Raw genomic sequence first — 19,535 nt, forward strand, 5'->3', positions numbered from 1 at the left:
ATACATTCAACCCCAACTTATAGAAAGTGGGATGTTTGAGCCACTAATAGCCATTAATTTACATTGGAGCCCATAGGTAGCAGGTGATATGATGCATAAAATAGGGATGTAACGATGCACCCCGAGCCGGTTAAAAAAAGATAAAAATGTGCCAATTCAAGTCGATTGAGATGTTAAATGAATTGCGATACAATTGGAGATGGTGGTGGTTTAAAAGAGATTTCTTTTATTTGTGTTATTTATTTATTTGATTTGGGGTTTGATTTAAAATGTCAATTTCAATTTGTTATTTGACATATTTCAATTTTATAAAGAAATGTACAGCATTTTGTCTGTGAAATATTAAAAGGACACTGTTTCATTTCATATAGTCCTCATGAAGAATTGAAAAAAATAAAATAAATACTGAGTGAATTCCGATAGGCTACCGATTTTACTAATAATAAACTAAAAACGTTGTGGTTGATTTGCTGTCACATGCAGTGCTTACCTGCTAAGCTTCAGTAGTAACTAAATGAAACTAGTGTGAACCATAAGTAAACAATTTAGGAATAAAATGACATTTGTGTAATTGCTCTTTGGATGCCAACTTGGATACGGGAATTCATTTCATGCAAACCCTCACAATGCATTATTGGTGTTTTCAAGCCATTAACTGTACAATGGTTGTACGCTTCTTATTGCAATGCATTGTGGGATTGAATGGTTTGGTTTTGGGCACCACTTCAGTTGGATGTACTCTCCAATAATGCACTATAAAAGGGTATAAAATGATTTTTGACATAGCCGTTGATTAAAAGCCACAAAGGATTGGCTTGCTAAACATTGAGTATCCTGTTTTAGTTATACATTACATTACGCAAGTAAGTTGGTCGAGCACCAGTGTATGTTGACTTCTAACGCCAGGAAAGTAAAGTCTAGTTTAATTAATCAGCTTTTCTTGCATCTGAAGAATTGCCCTTATTTTATTCACCTCAGAAATGCGTTTGTCTGCAGATAATGATCTGGACTGACAGTGGCCTGATTCTTCCTCATCTCTCCTCTTTTCTTGTAATCCGTTGCTCCTTGGCAATGTCGACCAGATCGCAGATCATCTGCTCCTACCTTCCCTCCCCCTCTCCTCTGAGTAAAGTCCTCTCTGGAAGACTTGCTCCGAGCTCACGGTATGGATGTGCACTGAAACAGAAGCCACCTTCTGTGCCGTGAGGTGAAATGGAGCAGGAATGAGGCAGATGTATCATTTCCTTCACATTGTACCAGAACGGGATGAATTGAAAAGGATTGTTATGCAACAGAGATGACCTTCGTTGCTTTGAAATATCGAGTTTATTATTGCAGTTCTGCTACATGATGTCAGCACTTCGCAGTGGGCTTCGGATGGGTTGTAAATGTTTTTAAGAGGTGGTTTTTCTGAAACGGGGTCATAAACATCCACATCTTTGAAGCCCCAGACACTCTTTGTCTGGGCCGTAACCATATTTACAGTGCAGTAATTGCAACAAATGCCACATCACATACATGGTTTCCTTTCATAAAATATAGTTTTATTGTGAGTTTGTTTTAATCATTTATAATATTTAATGCAAGTGAAGTAATCAGATTAGTTTTTTTAAGGAACTAGTAAAGTAGCGCATTACTTTTTAATTTACAAGAAAATTAGTTACTTTTTCAAATAAGTAGCGCCAGCTACTTTTTTGACTGACAGCTCTAAAAAAAAAAAAAAAAAGTAATACAAAAGTAACAATGCATTATTTTCCACAAAAAGTAATTAGTTACTGTTTTAGGGGGTAACACAATATTGTAATGCATTACTTTTATAAGTAGCTTTACCCAACACTGTGCGTGAATGTAAGTGTAAATTATTGATTGATTGGTCAACTAGTCCATTAGACAACCCACCTAATGCATCTCTGCTAAAGCCAAGCTAGAAAACCATGTTCCAAAACTACCTTAACTGTTTATCTTGGTTGTCCACTGCTGTCTTTTTGATTTTCATCCCACTCTGGTTGTATCCTAAATATTGAGCTCCATATGGACTTGCAGTCTTGTGGCTTTGGCTCATCCATTTTTGTATGTAATATAGTTGAAGTGCAGCACTACGACTAGCCTGATTCCCGCTGTAGGCCCATCACAGACCCAACAGCTCGTTTTAACCGGCTCAATGTAGCATGTGATTTGAGGCCTGTAAGAATCAGCTTAAGAAAACCCATGTGAGCAGGGGTTAAATTTGGCCGGGGCCGTCACATAGGCTTACCCTGGTAACTCTTTAGAGGACTTTCTTCATTTATTTTCAACATTATATTATAACACTTTACTCATTCTTACTAATTTAAGCAATGATGCGACGCAGGTGTTTTTATATGTAGCCTATCGCTGAAAGGAACAGAGTATCTTCAGAAAAGTTTCGATTGCTTTTCAAATTGATCTGATAAAGGCTCTTCTGCGGAAACTGTTATATGTTTGACATTGCAAAACTGCCTCCTACTGGCAGAGAATCAAATTGGATTTTCAATAAGCCTGTCTGCTGTTTCCCCCCATATAACCCTGTTTTAAATTAATATAATAAATTATACTTCTGACTCTAAACCATTTTTTAAGAAAAGAGAAAAGACTGAAATGTGAGGTTTATCATTTTAAATATATTTTTAGTTCTTGTGAAATCCTCAAGTGTAATTAAATCGTGTTTTTACAGTCATTTTACAGTTTAATATGTTACCATAGACATTGCCCTACCCTGCTCATATGTGACCTTGGAGCACAAAACCAGTCTTAAGTCTCAGGGGTATATTTGTAGCAATAGCCAAAAATACACTGTATGGGTCAAAATTATCGATTTTACTTTTATGCCAAAAATCATTAGGATATTAAGTAAATATAATGTTCCATGAAGATATTTAGTAAATTTCCTACTGTAAAAATATCAAACCTTCATTTTTGATTAGTAATATGCATTGCTAAGAACTTCATTTGAACAACTTTAAAGATGATTTTCTCAATATTTAGATTTTTTAGCACCCTCAGATTCCAGATTTTCAAATAGTTGTAGCTCAGCCAAATATTGTCCTATCCTAACAAACCATACATCAATGAAAAGCTTATTTATTCAGCTTCCAGATTATGTATAAATCTAAATTTCGAACAATTGACCCTTATGACTGGTTTTGTGGTCCAGGGTCACATATGGTATTACAGTTTTTTACGATCGCTATGACAGTTTTTTCAATACTTCTAACAATTTTCCTAAACTCTTAACGCACCAACATGTGTACAACACACAGTTGACAAAACAGTTAATTTCATGCTCAAAATCACACATTGCTAACTAAACTCTAACACTAATTTTCAAATTACAATAATACACTAACACATTACACCATATCTACCTAAACAGTGGAAAATCACATATTCCAAAACACTAACACATGTTCTCTTCCAACAGGAACATTAAGTCAATTATAGCACAATATCATAAAAAACACTAACATCAAATTTAATTACAGAAACTACATTATTTTAGGTGTCAGGTCTGACCTTATACAATAGACAGTATATTGCATTGATCATAGATTGTGTTTTATACTACAGTTTATTTTTCTTTTTGGGTTTAGTAAATGCATGTATTTTCTTATTGCTGCAGAAATTCAATACAAAATTTGAATGAACTGTCTAAGAGTAGCTTTTTAGAATGAACGTTTTATTGGAGAAAAACAGACTTGCTGCATTAAAGGCTTTATTAACAGGACATTAGAAAAACAAGAATGCATGAAGACAAAAGATATGCAATATAGATGTCATTTATTATGTGAAAGTATAAAATATACAAACAGAAAAAGCCACAGAAGAATTATAAATAAATGTAATCTAATCTGCCCGGTCTTCTGTGTTTGGCCACATGTTCTCATCCACAACACACCTGATATCTTCTCTGGCAAGGCATCTCGGGAAGAATCTTTTGGTATGCCTGGTAATGTCTTGGTATGCAGCATCCAATATACATACAGCTGTTCACTTTGACTTTAGCCTACAAGTTAGGTTTAGAACATGATGTTATCTGTTCTGACGTACAGTGTGAAAGCATTCGAAAATTTGACAGTAAAATTACTTTGTTTTGGTCTTGATTGAGCTTGAGTATAAAAGTTCAAGCATTTTAAATTTGTGTTAACTGTATGCATTTTGTGTCAAAGCAACAAGAAATGTGTTAATTGTATTGCCTACACAGACAGATGTTGTGCTAACTGCGTTAGCAAAATTTAGCAAAATTGTTAAAAGTATTAAAAACATTGTCATAGCGGTCATAAAAACTAATTTTTGCAGGTCTTTAAAAATCAATTAATTTAAAAAATCTCGCAGACAGATGTAGCTTTGCACACTGCCAGCACCTAGAAAGATTTTGATCAGCATTTTAGTGTTCATAACAGAGGGCTCTCTCTACTTGGTATATTTTACAGTTTGTCAAAATTGATATAATTGTTAATTGATTTTGTAGGCTTTGCATACACACGTGCACCCCTCAAAAGCCTGAAACCGCAGAGCCTCCCCACTTAACAAATCCCAACTTAACCCCTGCATGTGAGTGTTCAGGGAGAGTCTGTTCCCATGCTGTGGACTGTTATTATGCAAAAAAAACAAAAAAAAACATCTTCAGTAAAATAATTACAGTCTTATGTGAAAGGTTCCTAAATGAGTCCCCCTTGGGCTCAACAAATCTCGAGTCTGTAGCTTTCTTCAGCATAAATGTCATATTTATCTGTGGCGGCTTTTATTATATCTGCAGGGGAACTTTTTTCTCTGGCTGTGAAATGAAGTTGTGAAGGAGAAGATCCTCTGCGGTAGCGTGCCGCCGTCCGAAGCGTTAACAACATCTCCAGACTTCAGTCAGAAGCCCTGCACAGAGGTGATAAGGGAGAGGGGAATAGGAACGACGGGTTATTTGGGTCCGTGTGGTTGGGCTCCAGCGGTGCTGCGATTAAGGACAAGCACCGTCCTCTGTTCATTTTTCATCTGGTGACTGATCTCGTCTCGAGGGCTTGGAAGAAACATTCTCTCGGTGTAACTGAAGCTCCCTTTATGTCACTCTGAATTATATAAACATTTATGCCGTGAGATTTTTCTGAGCTTTGAACACACAGTTTCTTTTAAGAACGAAACAAGCACTGTCGAGTTGCACGCTGCTTCAGATTAGATCCGTGGCTCAGCGGTGAGCATGCGTGCTACAGCATCATAGTTCTCCTGTAGGTTTGAACATAGCTTGTGCTGAGTCTCAATTCTGTTTCCTCCTTAGTTATCATTGCTTTGTTGCTCTATCTTTCGATCTATTCCTCTGTCGCTCTATCATTCTATCTACCTATCACTCTATCGGTCTCTAGCTTTCTATTTCTCTACTATTCTATCTATCTCTTTATCATTCTGCTGCTCTGTCTCTATTTGTCACTCTATGCCTGATGCTGTATTGTTTTGTCGCTCTATTTCGCTCTTTCATTCTGTATTTCGTTCTATTGTTCTATTGCTCTATTTGTCACTCTGTTGCTCTGATGTTTTATCTATTGCTATCTGTCTATCGCTCTAATTGTTGCTCTAGCGTTCTTTCTAACTGTCACTCTGTCTATTGCTCTATCATTGTATCACTCTATCTGTCGCTCCATTGTTTTGTCTATTGTTCGGTCTCCCATTTTTCGATCCCAATTCATGTAGCTATTTCTCTTAGACTCCAATAATGCATCTTTTTGTATTTGCTGTGCCTCGTTATATTATTAGCTAGGATGGATTCGTAAGGTCAGAGGTGACTTCACCACCAGGGCTCTGATGTCAGGTCGTATCAGCACTCCCTTGAACACTTTCCTTCATCAGACCGTTTCACAGGAGGAGTGGAGGAAAGACACCACAGACACCATCATATGATCAGCAGAGAAGCCTAATAATTACATCCAGAGAGGGAGTATTTTTTATTGAGAACTGACACACTGTCTGTTTGTCTGACCAAATGCCAAACCTGTTTGAAAACAGCCATTATGGTTGCAATTCTGCTTGGAACCGCAGACGTTCAATGCACTATTAATGAAATGATGGCATACTGCATTTGGTCCACGTAACTAACGTATTACTTAATGAATCCTGCAGTTTGGTCTCCGTTTGAACTACAGCTCTCATTTATTTTGCATGTCTGCGTGCATACATTTCCACACATCTCGGGTTCAAACCCCGGTCAATGAGGAGAAGGCAGTATCACTCATATCACGTCAGGCGCATTCGTTTTTTAAAACCGCAAATGCATGTCACTTGATAAGTCCATTCACAGAGTGAAAGAGAAACTCATTCAAGGGGTTTGTTTCTCACGCCTGAATGAGAATGTCCTCTATCCATCAAGTCAAGTGGTGCATTGTGTAATTTACCAAAGAAATGCAAATATTGGGAACAGATGTACTGGGCTTTTTTCTTCTGCTGTCATTAGGAATGATCCCATTCTGAAGGACCCACGGCGGTGAGACAGGCCCATAGTCTTTACAAGGGAAAAGCCATGTCCTACCGGCACGTGACTCCTGCCAGATTCTTTAGCTCTTTTCTTTGCCGCTACAAACTCTCAGGAAGGATAAATGGATTTTTTTAGTGCACTGAGCCTGAGGAAAGACTCACACAATGAAGGACACACACAGCGAGATTCTTTTCAGAAGAAAACAGGGAACTTTTTAAAAGTAGCAGCAGCTCAATCCCTCTCTCTCCATGAGAATTTCCTCGAATGTTTCCACCCCGTCCCGTACGAGAGCGGGATGAGGGAATGGAAATGACTTGGACCATGTTCTGTTGCATTTCTTTTTATGGGGCATTTCAGTGAGTTCCTTTCCACTCCTTTTAATAAGGGCTTTATTCGGTGTAGGAGAATATATTAACCCTAGCTCAATTTTGGTAGGTTTTCATCATATTATTGGTCTCTCAGTTCAAACTACAGTAGTAGTTTGTGATATATCCCATGTGTGTCCATAAAATTGAGAAAAACTACATAAATACAGACATACAACAATGAAGTAAAAAACACTATAAACCTATACACAACTAATCTACTGACAGATTTTAACTATAAGTATACTATATATAATTATTTACCCTATACAAACTAAAAGAATAAAGGATAAAAAATACAAACTATACGAATGCTTCACAAATACTGTACATGTGCAAAGAGAGATATTTTGAGTCAAGCAGCTGGTTGGGGAACAGTGCAGGATGATTTGTAGTGCATGAGCATGTAAACATACATATATTGCTGAATCTTTTGTGAGATTGTGCACACGCAGCAGTGTGTGTAAAGTGTCTAGTGCACATAGAGGAGAGTGTGTTACTACAGGTGGTTTGTACAGGACCACTCACCTGTGTGTAGCACACTTCCAATTGCACAAAAAAAGTTCCATACAGTTTTTTTCTTTGGTGTGGTAAGGTTTGGGGTGGGGGGTGGTCCATGTTTCAGCAGGTAGGGGTTTGCATGGGGTTTCAGAGGGGGACGGGGTGGTTTGAGTTCAGGGCTCTCACAGCCTGGGGGAAAAAGCTGTTGAACAGTCTGGCGGAGCGGGCTCTGATGCTCCGGTACCGTCTTCCTGATGGTAGGAGCTGGAAGAGACTGTGGGAGGGATGGGTGGAGTCCTTCACGATGCTGTTGGTTTTGCTGGAGCATCGTGTAAGGAAAATGTCCAGGATGGAGGTGAGAGGGGCACCGATGATCTTTGCAGCTGTGTCCGCTGGAGGGTCTATATTAAAGGGTTATTATATTAAATGATGATAATAATAATAGTTATTAATAATTTAGGAATAGTAATAATAATAATATTTTTTTGCATTTTACATTTGGAAAAACTACTACTTTTACTAATTATTATTATTGTTTTTCTTGCTTTTTACATTTTGCAAAATGTAGATAATTGTAATTATTATACAAAAGTATATAAATTATCATTATTGGTTTAAGTCTACATTTGGCAAAACTACTACTTTTAATACTACTACTAATAAATTTGATTTGATTTTACTTTATTTTACTTTTTATTTTATTTTATTTAAATTTATTTTATTTTGTGTTGCACTTTTGCTAATTTTCTTTTCCTCATCATTATCTCCCTTCTTTTCATTTTGTTTATCTTCAGGATGCTTCTGTGCATTGGTTTGAGGACTGGTCAGTGTGGCTGTATTGGCTTTGTCTGGTTATTTGCACATGATTTGGATTCATCTGCTGTTCTTCTTGTCAGAACGGGTCCGCGTCTCACGGCTGATGTCCACAGAACAGCTGTTTCCAATGGCACTTTCAGAAGAGCTTTCAAAGTGACTCTTATAAAACGAAAGAGAGACGGCAGCTGCGTGACTGAAGCGAACAGTCAGATTCTCATGGAGTTTTATCGAAACCATCTCCCCGCGGGGTCCGTCAGGGCTTTGGAGAATAAGTTAGCGGTTTTTGGTTAATCAAATTTCTGTTGTCGGAGTTTCTCTTTTAATTAGTGGAAGTTCCTGCTGGGATGTGACAGATGTTCAAAGCTGCCACCATTTCCTCTTTGTCGTTGTTTATTCATTCTGTCGGTTGCGTTTGTTAACCAGCTGTTCAACAGGCCGCTATGAACCCTCACCTCCAGATGCAAATGCAGAAAGCATCACACCAGTTTAACCACCATTAAGACTAGAAATGTACTTTTCGTTTTTTTGATTGTGAGTACTTTAACAGATATATCAGCTGAGTACTTAAGATGGAGTGAGTTGAATTTGTGCAATTACACAACTGCACCACTAAATAATACAAAGACTGTACTGTATGCAACAACAAACTTACAGTCTGACCAGCCTGATTCACAAATAAATGTGTCCTGTGAACTGATTCTTTTAAAATAATCTCAAACTTACACTTAAGTGTGTTTTGTTTTGCAAAATAACTAATTACTACACCACAGAAAAATACAAAGGCAGGAAATAGACATTTCTCTGCATTATTCTGTATGCAGCGTGACCAGTCTAGTCTGATTCATAAGCAAATGACTCTTATGAGTCAACTCTTTTAAAAGAGTCTCAAACTTAAACTTAAGTGTGTTTTGTTTTGCAAAATAACCAATATCTATACCACAGAAAAATACAAAGACTATAACTAGACAATTATACAAACATTCACGACAAATGCAGTCTGATTCACAAACAAATGACTCTTATGAACCAGTTCTTTTTAAATGTGTATCAGATTCAATTTTAAGCATATTTTGGTTCTTTTTGCAAAATAACTAATGACCACAACACAAAATAATACAAAGTCAGTAAACAGACAGTTTCCTTGTTGTTCTGTATTCAGAAACAAACATACAGCACGACCAACGTAGCCTCGTAGTAAGAACTGATTCTTTGAAATGAATCTCAGACTTAAACACAAGCATATTTTGCCACATTTGTTGCATATTTTTTTCTGGACTTTGATATCTAGTGATCTATGTTCATGTGAAATGTGTGAGGGTCATAAACTTAATGTATTTTGATGATCAATCATTGCTGTCACTTCTCCAGTTTCGGTGAACTGATTCCCCTCCCTAATGGTAACGTCACAGTCTCTTTCATGGCTTTTCCTGCTTCTGAGCAAAAGCAACAAAACCTCCCTCTGTGCTTTTAGCTCTTTCCTCATCTCTCAGTTTGTCGGTTTTTGTTGTAGACAGGTAATGGAGCTGATGGCGAGTGTTTTCCTTCCTCTTGTACCCGTGCCCACACCCCGTCACGGTGCCCGTCAGCTGCCAGCGCTGCTCTCAGAACACAAAATCTATAGAAATCACCTCCCGATCTGTTCATTTATTTTTCATGGGCTAATTTTAGACCCAGGAGTGTCACGCTCCAGCGCAGCTGTGGAGCTCCGTGTGAGCCGGAGAAATCACAGTCCTCATTTTGCCCTTCGTATCTTATCGAGAATGGTTTATCTAGATTTTTAGCTGCAGTGGTTTAGTGGTGGTGCTTTAATGTGGATAAACTCAGAGATGCAACTTTTCATAGTGTTTTAGCATGCTGAAAGCGGTACAGATGCTACTGTTAACACACCAGACATGTGAGAACTTTGAGAAGGTTGCGTGCCTAAATTCATTTTTCTAAAGCAGCTTTAATGCAACATTATATAACCGATTCATCACCATTAAATATATATTTCAAGTTATGAAATGACTTTGCATTGCCTTAGGACACATTAAAATGCATCTGTATGTCTCCTTTTTTGTTAGGATTAATAGTTTTGTGCACTAAAAGATTACAGATATTTACATTCATGCATTTGGCAGATGCTTTTATCCAAAGATGATTCAAGATATGCATAAATGCATTTAATCAGTTCATGCATTCCCATATTTATTTGAGTATCTGTCAGTTGGTTTGTATATGTAGATGCTTAAATGAGTGTTGCATTTTAAATGACATGTTGAACTAGAAACAGACTTCATTAGGAAGGAATAGTTCACCCAGAAATGAAAATTTGCTGAAAATGTCCTCAGTCTTAGGCCATCCAAGATGTAGATGAGTTTGTTTCTTCATCAGATTTGGAGAAATGTCTCAGCAATGAATGCTCTGCAGTGAATGGGTGCCGTCAGAATGAGAGTCCAAACAGCTGATAAAAACACCACAATAATCCACACCACTCCAGTCCAGAAGTGAAAAGCTGCATGTTTGTAAGAAACAAATGCATCGTTAAGGCGTTTTTAACTTCAAACCCTCACTTCTGGAAAAAAAATATGACTCTATAATAACACTTCCTTCAGTTAAAAAGCCATCTTGTCTGAATCAGGAGAGAAATCTGCACAGATCAAACACAGTTACAAGCCAAAACCGTTCAAAACTGCTCTAAACAAATATGTAGGAAGAATTTAATGTGAGAGACAACAGGAGATGGACTTTTTCACTGGAGGAAGCCTAATGGATTATGGACTTTTGGCCAGAAGCGAAAGTTAAAATGTTTTAATGATGGATTTGTTTCTTACAAACGTGTTTTGGCTTCCCCAGGATGTTACCTGATGGACTGGAGTGGTGTGGATTATTGTGATGTTTTTATCATCTGTTTGGACTCTCATTCTGACGGCACCCATTCAAGTTCAAGTTGAGCTTTATTGTCATTCCGCTACATGTGGAGACATACAGTGGAACGAAATGTCGTGCCTCGCAGGATTTAATGCTACATTTCTCCGAATCTAATAAAGAAACAAACTCATCCACATCTTGGATGGCCTGAGGGTGAGCACATTTTCAGCAAAATTTCATTTTTGGGTGAACTTTTCCTTTAAGACCAACCAGTTGATCAGACAACCTAGTTGAAATTATATTTGCATGTATGCATTTGTCAGTAATTTTATAGATGCCTTTAGCCAGTTGTTTTTCACATAAACATCAGTTTGGGATTATCACATGGCCGATATGAATCGAATGTGAGAGATTTATCCCATCAGGTCTGTTTAAGCAGCAGTTAAACCTTCACGCTTGGTCTCCTGATGTCCGTTGGTGTATGAGTTTTGGTTGAGTGGCTCAGTTTGGCCCTGTGGTGCCAGCAGTCTGCTCACTGTCTGCTGTGACTAAACAAAGCCTGCCAGAGCCAGAGCGTCATGTCTTTGTGTCATGGTGCAAACGCTCGCCAGGTTCTGCTATTCTCATTGAATATCTGGTTTCATAAATTCACAATACCAAGGTATAATGGGTTGCAGACAACATATCTCATACGTGATGTATTTAATTTTTCAGCTTTTGAAAGCAAATTAGACACATACTGTCAGTGGGGACGGCTGGATCAAGCTGGGGTTGCCTAGCAATCGAGTCAGTCGTGTGTTGTTTGTTCCCTCTCCGTAGCACTAGTGAGGGTTGATGGGAGCGACTGAGTGTTTACAGTTGACAGCTGACATCAGATGGAGGGATGGCACGATTGAGGGTGAAACCGTGAATGAATAGACCTCCTGAGCGCTGGATGCTCGAAACACTCACCGGCTGCTGTGGGACGTGCTCTCAGGTCACTGTAAGCAAATATATCTGAAGGATCAGTCTCAATGGATTCTTGAATATAATTAAGAAATTAATTTCATTCTATTATACAGGCATATGATATTTGTGTAGATATTATATTAAATGTACAGCACTGCTTATCTGAACAGCATCTTTATTTCTGATGTGAATAATGGTTCATATATTAAAAACTGGTCCGGTTGGTTGGTTAGTTATTTTAGTGGGTTTTTGAAAAGTCATTTAGTTTAGTTGTTTAGTTAGTTGTTTTAGGTAGCTATTTGGAGTGATTTAGTTATTAAGTTGTTTGTAAATTTAGTTATTTTAGTCATTTAGTATTTGTGTGTGTGTGTGTGTGTGTTTCTGTGTTTCTGTGTGTGTTTATATATATATATATATATATATATATATATATATTGCCAAAAGTATTGGGTCGCCCCCTTCTAATGAACATGTTTGACTACTTTAGTAATTTCTATGAGTACAAATCTTAATGTTTAAGCATATAATGATATTCTAGGGAATTGTGTGCTTCTAATTTTATAGCAACAGTTTGGACAGAACCCTTTTCTATTCTAACATGACAGTGTCTCTGTGTATAAGACACGGTTCAGAAAGACATGATTGATTGAGTCAGTGTGGAAGAACTTGACTGGTCTGCAGAAAGACAAGTCCTGATCCCAGCTGAACACCTCTGGTGTGACTTTATATGCAGATCTTGAGCCAAAAACTCATCACCAAACACCAATGACTTGTACAGACACTATAAGGACAAAAGTATTAGGTCACCCCCTTCTTTAGAACAGAAAAAGGCACTAACAAAACTGTGGCAACAAAGATGGAAACATAATTCATGTATTTAAAAATTGTATTTCCATCTCTTTTGCAACAGTTTTGAAAGTATCTAAAATGACATACCCTTATGTACAAGTCATTGGTGTTTGGTGATGAGTTTTTGGCTCAAGGTCTGCATATAAAGTCACACCAGAGGTGTTCAGCTGGCTTTCTGCAGTCCAGTCAAGTTCTTCCACACTGACTCAATCAATCATGTCTTTCTGAACCGTGTCTTATACACAGAGATACTGTCATGTTAGAATAGAAAAGGGTCCTGTCCAAACTGCTGCTATAAAATTAGAAGCACACAATTCCCTAGAATATCATTATATGCTTAAACATTAAGATTTGTACTCATAGAAATGACTAAAGTAGTCAAACATGTTCATTAGAAGGGGGTGCCAATACTTTTGGTAATATAGTGTGTATTTGGATATTTTGTTGTTTCTGTTATTTTAGTCGTTTTGTTTAGTTAGTTTTAATTAGTTATTAAGTGCAATTTAATTATTTAGTTGCATATTTGTTTATTTATTTAGTTAATTATTTTAGTAATTTAGTCATTTAATTTCTTATTAGCTATTTTAGTAAACTGTCAATTAGCCAAGTACTTAGGAACTTGGTTGTTTTTTCATTTAGTTATGTTTTTGTTGTTGTTTACTTTATTTGGTTGCTTTAGTTCATAGTTATTTTAGTCTTGAATTTATTTATTTAGTTATTTTTGTCACTTATTTTAGTAATTTTATTTAGTTATATTAGTTTAGTTTTTATGTATTTGATTTTTTGTTAAATTTGATGTGACATTATCCAAAAATATTTACCTCAGTGAACATTGCATACTTAACATTTTTGACATTTTTCCATATTATTTATGACTGGATTAAGCCCTGTTGTTCAGAGCTGAATTCACTGACTTGTTTTATACGTCTCCCTGCCAAACAAGTGGTCTTGTTGTGGTCAACTATGGACAAGTTGCCCGACAAATTGTCACCATGTTTCTAGTTAACCTGGTCTTTTTCTGTGCATGGCTGCTGTTCAGTCGGTTTATTTCTACTCAGAAGCGTGTGTTTATTTACACACGTTGTGGCCTTGGTCAGCACACTTAAACTATTATATTAGTTGATTTGAATTAAAGCATCATCTAAAGGCCTACTCACTATAATGGATGTTTCTCTTCCGCTGATAAAGCTACCGTAAGAGTGCTTGTTGTTATAGAGCTGACGGGTGATATGGCTGTGTGACTTTCTATGGTGTTGAACATACAGTATGTGAAGTGGCCCACATGAGGCACGTTCTTCTGAGGGGCCCCTACATGACATCTGCTCTCAGCCATTCATCACAATCCCAGAAGCGTTTCTGTGTTTTTCTTTCATCCACTAGGTCATTTTCATTATCCTATTTACATGCTCCCCTGCCGCCCACTAAAAACCTCCAGAACGCTCTTCTGAAACACAAGTTCGTCGTGACCAGACCGCATTTGCATTTCAGAGCCACACCGTGTCCTGAGCAGGTGCGATGAGACAATGTGATAAACCCCAGCTAAGCAACAGTACAGACTAGTTTCTGTTTTGCTCATGTACTCTATATCAAACATGTTCCCATTGGTTCAGCAGCAGTATTTTTTTAAAGTATTTTTGCTGGAAACTTGTTGGATTGCATCCGTTTGGGATACAGGGTTCACTGTGGAGTGGAGTTTGTGTACAGACTGTCCTCCTTTTTGCTTTGGAGAATCTGGCTATGTTTAGAAAGGAATGCAAGCACACTTCTAACTGCCTACTGCCCACTATGTACTGTGGACTGCCTTCTCTGTTTTAGAAAAGGATGTGAAACAGTATGCGATATGCAATGGTAAATGCTTACACAGTAGTACACTACATTGTTACCACAATTGTTTTGTGTAATTTGGCAGAAATCAATTAATATTGCCTTTTTATGGCCAATATCTGGAAATTCCGATTTGGGATTGTTTATTTTTGAGTGTGTGTTTAGTGTGTTCTGTTGTATGCTGCATATTTTGGTGTATTTTTGCTGAACAGAGAACATTGCTAATTACTCACTGCTTCTGCTAGTGTATCCACACAAACACACTCCGCTCTCAGTGCTTATGAAGTGTGTGTATGTGCAGCATCTGAAGTGTCCATCACATTTCAAAAGCCTCACTGTCATGTGAATTACGCCGCACTCCTTCAGATCCTCCTATTGAAGTGTGCATGAGAGGCCAGACGGAGTGTGTGTTGGTCTGGAGTGCCAGTCACTAGTCCATCTTTCTCTCAAACATCCCCCAAAATTGAAGCGAAACCGGCGTGTTGTCCTGAACCCCCTCCACCCTGCGCAGCAGATCAAAGTGAAACCACCTGGAAGGAAGGCCACACTTACACAAATGAATCCAGCGCTATTAAGCTCCGCCATTTCCTTCCACTCAAGCGATCCTTTATTAGATTCTTTCTAAGCTGCATTGATGCTGAGGAGGAGCGGGGGAGGGAGTGTAGCTGAACATGAATGTCCTGATGTTGACGAGTGACCGGATTATTCCACAAACACACACAGACACACACACACACACACACACGCATAGAGTGAGCATGATTGTGAGCAGTGGAAGTAAAGCCAGCTGTGAGCTCACTGCACTGCTGAACACAGAGCGTAACCAGCCAATCATCAACAAACACTCGGCAGCAGCGCTGTAACTGCTGCAGGATCACTGAGAGCTGACAGACCCACTGCAACACATTCATGTCTGTCTGTCTGTCTATCTGTCTGTCGTTCATCTATCTGTCTGTCTGTCTGTCTGTCGTCTGTCTGTTTGTCGTTCATCTATCTGTCTGTTGTTCATCTATCTGTCTGTCGTCTGTCTGTCTGTCGTTCATCTATCTATCTGTCTCTGTCGTCGTTCATCTATCTACCTATCTGTCTGTCTGTCTGTCGTTCATCTACCTGTCTGTCTGTCGTCTGTCTGTCTGTCGTTCATCGACCTATCTGTCTCTGTCGTTCATCTATCTGTCTGTCTGTCTGTCGTTCATCTATCTGTCTGTCGTTCATCTGTCTGTCTGTCAGTCGTTCATCTATCTACCTGTCTGTCGTCGTTCATCTGTCTGTCTGTCTGTCTGTCTGTCTGTCTGTCTGTCTGTCTGTCTGTCTGTCTGTCTGTCATCTATCTATATATATCTGTTTATATGTCTGTCTGTCGTTCATCTATCTATCTGTGTCTGTCTGTCTGTCTGTCTGTCATTTTATCCATCATTCTTTGTCTACTATCTGTCGTTTTCTGTATCTGAGAGACAGGGCTAATGCTGCTGTTAATCATCATAATCTGAAAGCTGTCAGATAGCAAACATTTTATTGGCCTGGTCAGTATGTAAGTCTCTCAGTAAAGAAGCAAACACTACAAACAGCAGGTGTACTGTGTACTGCCACAGATGAACTGTTAATAACTGTCAGAATTAAAGTTTCCCAAAGCTAAAAGAATCTTCCAGAAGAAACTAGTCTCCAGCAGTCACACTTCTCTCTGAGCGTCTGAATCAAAGACTGCTGCATTGATGGTTCCAGATGTTTGCTGTTGCCACCTACAGATTTGATGTTGAAGTGCACAGATGCTGGAACATATGTAAAGTTGCCATACAGAATTTTTGTCAGTTCGATAAAGTCTTTCATACGGAACGAATGCAGAGCTAAACGTCTACATGGATTCCTCCAGCGCCAAAACCATTTCTCGGCATCCAGAAGGTCACGTATTGAACCATGTGGAGGAACAATGGAGGTTTTTTAGTCTTTGTGTCATTCTCTTTTATTTCCCTCATGGGTTCCAGCCAGTTGTTTTGGATCAGTATGTCCAGAATGATGCATTTGAAGGCCTGCGCTCAATCAGTGTATGTGGGTTGTACAACAAGTGGATTTAGGAGCTGTTTTGGGGAAGTATTTTAGGTATGTTAAATGATCCTCAAATGAACCGAACTTATTTGTCACTGTTAAACTTGTCTGTTGGAGCCAACAGCAATGCTGAAGTCCTGATTTTTGTGAAGCAAGACTGTTTCTGGAGTAATTAAATGTCATGTAGATAGTTTAAGTGATGTTTGCTAACAGTGATTTAATAGATTAAGTGCTAGTAGGCGTTTCTCAAATCGTAGCATCTGTATTTCTATTGGTTGTTGTCACTGCTTATTTGCATGAATCTTCAGTCTCGAGACTGAGGTAAATGTCCCTATTAATCCCAATTGTGTTGTGAAGTAGGTAGGGAAATATTGTACTGAAAGTATTTTGTTTTTTTTTTTTGTATATTTTTCAAAGAAAATGTGACATGCAAGCAAGTCCTGCGCAAGTAAGCACCAATGTTGGTAGGTTGATGTCTTCATTTGTGTAATGATGCTTTATTTTTGGGGGTTTTGTGAAGCTGTCTCAAAGCTTTTGCTCTCAGTAGACGTTATTTCACTGTGATGTGACAAAGTATACTTCATCTGACTTGAAATGCTGTAGATGGGGTGAGAAAACACATCCCGTCGTGACCCCTGTGATTGAATGCATTCACATTAACACTGTCACAGCTCTGATGTCCTCTCTGATAGGTCAGTGCCACGCTTTTCACATGTCCAGCTTTTTCTGGCACATAGTTTCTTTTTTTTTTTTTTTTTAAGCATGAGGCACAAATGCAATGGTTTTATGGCATGAACACGTTTGATTGCACCCCATAAACAAAATCAAGTCTAGAAAAAGTCAACCACCTCTTTAAGCTGATTATAATTTTCAAAATGGCCTCTTACAAATGTTTCAATCAATAATTAATAAAAATTTTTTACATGTTGTTATTTATTCATATTTTAATTTAAGAATTTTTTCACTTAATTTATGAGAAAGCAGTTTATCAGTGACTAGAAACCAACATTTAGTCCCAGTAAAGCTACCCCCACCCTAAAAAAATATTTTATGTAATGCCATTATTGTTTCATTTTTATTTAATTTTTTAATAAGATAAATTTAACTTAATCTTTGGACTTGATATTTTAACAGTTTTTATTTTATGCAAATTTATTTAGCTTTTGTGAATTTTTGTTCTAATTTTTAAAAATAGATTATTTTTATTAAGAAATTTAACTCAACTGATTTTTAAAATGTATTATAAATGTTTATTTTATGCTAATTTTATTTTATTTTTGTTACATTTAATTAATTTTTTTTTACATTTATTGTTTATTTTTTAATACCATAAATGTTTTAATGCAGTTTTTATTTGAATAGTTTTATTTTATTGTTGTACAGAAGCTCTTTTCTACCCTATTTTGTGTAAAGTGCTTTCTCGCGCTCGTTCTCGGTGGGTTTGTGCGTCCAGTAATGGCTGGCGTGCGGTGTTGGTGGTATATTGATGTGGCCTGCTGAGGCACTTCGTCTCTGCCAGGCGCGCTGTATGAGAGCTTTTCCAGCGCTGCCTCAACAGATGGTTGATTTGGAAGAGGCCCACCGAGGAGCTGGAGCCATCAGATGTCTCCTTTAGAGTGGCCAAGAACAAACACGAGCCCCTTCAGTCGAGACGCTCCGATCCACCAGCTGTACAAGATCAAGAGACCCTCTCGCTACTTTCATATTGTTTTCTTGCCATGGGTACTTCTGTAATCTATTTGGTTTGGAAATTATATATTTAATTTATAACATTATAACATTTTCAAATCGCAACCAAAATGGGATGCAGATTAAACCTCAGAGCAACAGAGACGTCATTCAGACTTAAGTCTTGTGCGTCTTTCTCATTTCCTTGATCCATGTTTTCTACCTTACACAGTACTTGTTCTGTAAGGTATTGTCTTTTTTTGAGTTTGTCAACAGAGCATCTGAGTAGCTGTTTCTGAATAATAGTTACTTTTAGATGATATTACCTCAAAGATTTATTTTTTATTATATTGTTTATTTAAAGCTACGGAGTAGTACGTACTTAAGGCTGATATTATATTTTTATTTTAATGTATTTTGATAATTTATTTTATTTTAATTTAATTTAATTTCCACAGTCTACTATATACAGTAGGGCTGTATACCTTGGAGAACCTGGCGATACGATACATACCTCGATACACAGGTCACGATTCGATACGTACCTCGATACAGAGCTGTCTCGATACGATTTGATACAATGTGACACGATTCGATACGATTCAATAAAAATACATGAGCCAGAGCCAATTAGTTAATGCTGAACACATTTACTCAACAAACAGAACTCTGCATTTTTCTTCAATTTAATGAAGACAAAAGTGCATTATAACAAAGTGCATTTTGCTTAAATATTTGCAACTTTAAGTGCTCTGATTAATTGTACACAAATTGTATTAATCTGGAAATTACCACAAGTCAACATTTAACTTTCCAAGGGTACAGTCTGAGCTCACACAAGCACAAAATCTTCTTCTTATTATTCTTAACTTCTTATTAAATCTTCTTATAATTCTTTTTTGTGACACCATGTACTGCCATAACATATTTCACTATGAAATCACTTAAAGGTGCCATAGAATGCATTGATACAGTATTTTAAATTGTTCTCTGATATCTACACAGAAGGTATGTGGCTTAGGTAAGGGCAAAAAATCTCCAGAAACGATTTTACATGTCCATTTACAACCCTAGGATTTCTCCCTAGAATGAAACGGTCTGTTATTGGCTTATTTGGCAGGGTCATGAATAATAATGAGCTCTGCTCTGATTGGCTGTTTCACAGTACGGCTCATCAGCAAGAAGGAAGCACAGGGAGGAAA

General features: G+C 37.6%; 1 protein-coding gene across 1 annotated transcript in view; it reads left to right on the top strand.

Annotated features, from left to right (window-relative positions):
- The window catches only part of LOC306883853 (signal-induced proliferation-associated 1-like protein 2), a 138,557-nt gene that overhangs the window by 17,861 nt on the left and 101,161 nt on the right, over nucleotides 1-19,535 (top strand). The gene's annotated exons all lie outside the window — the stretch shown is intronic.

This window comes from Barbus barbus (genome assembly GCF_936440315.1).
Source record: "Barbus barbus genome assembly, chromosome: 18".
NCBI lineage: Eukaryota > Metazoa > Chordata > Actinopteri > Cypriniformes > Cyprinidae > Barbus > Barbus barbus.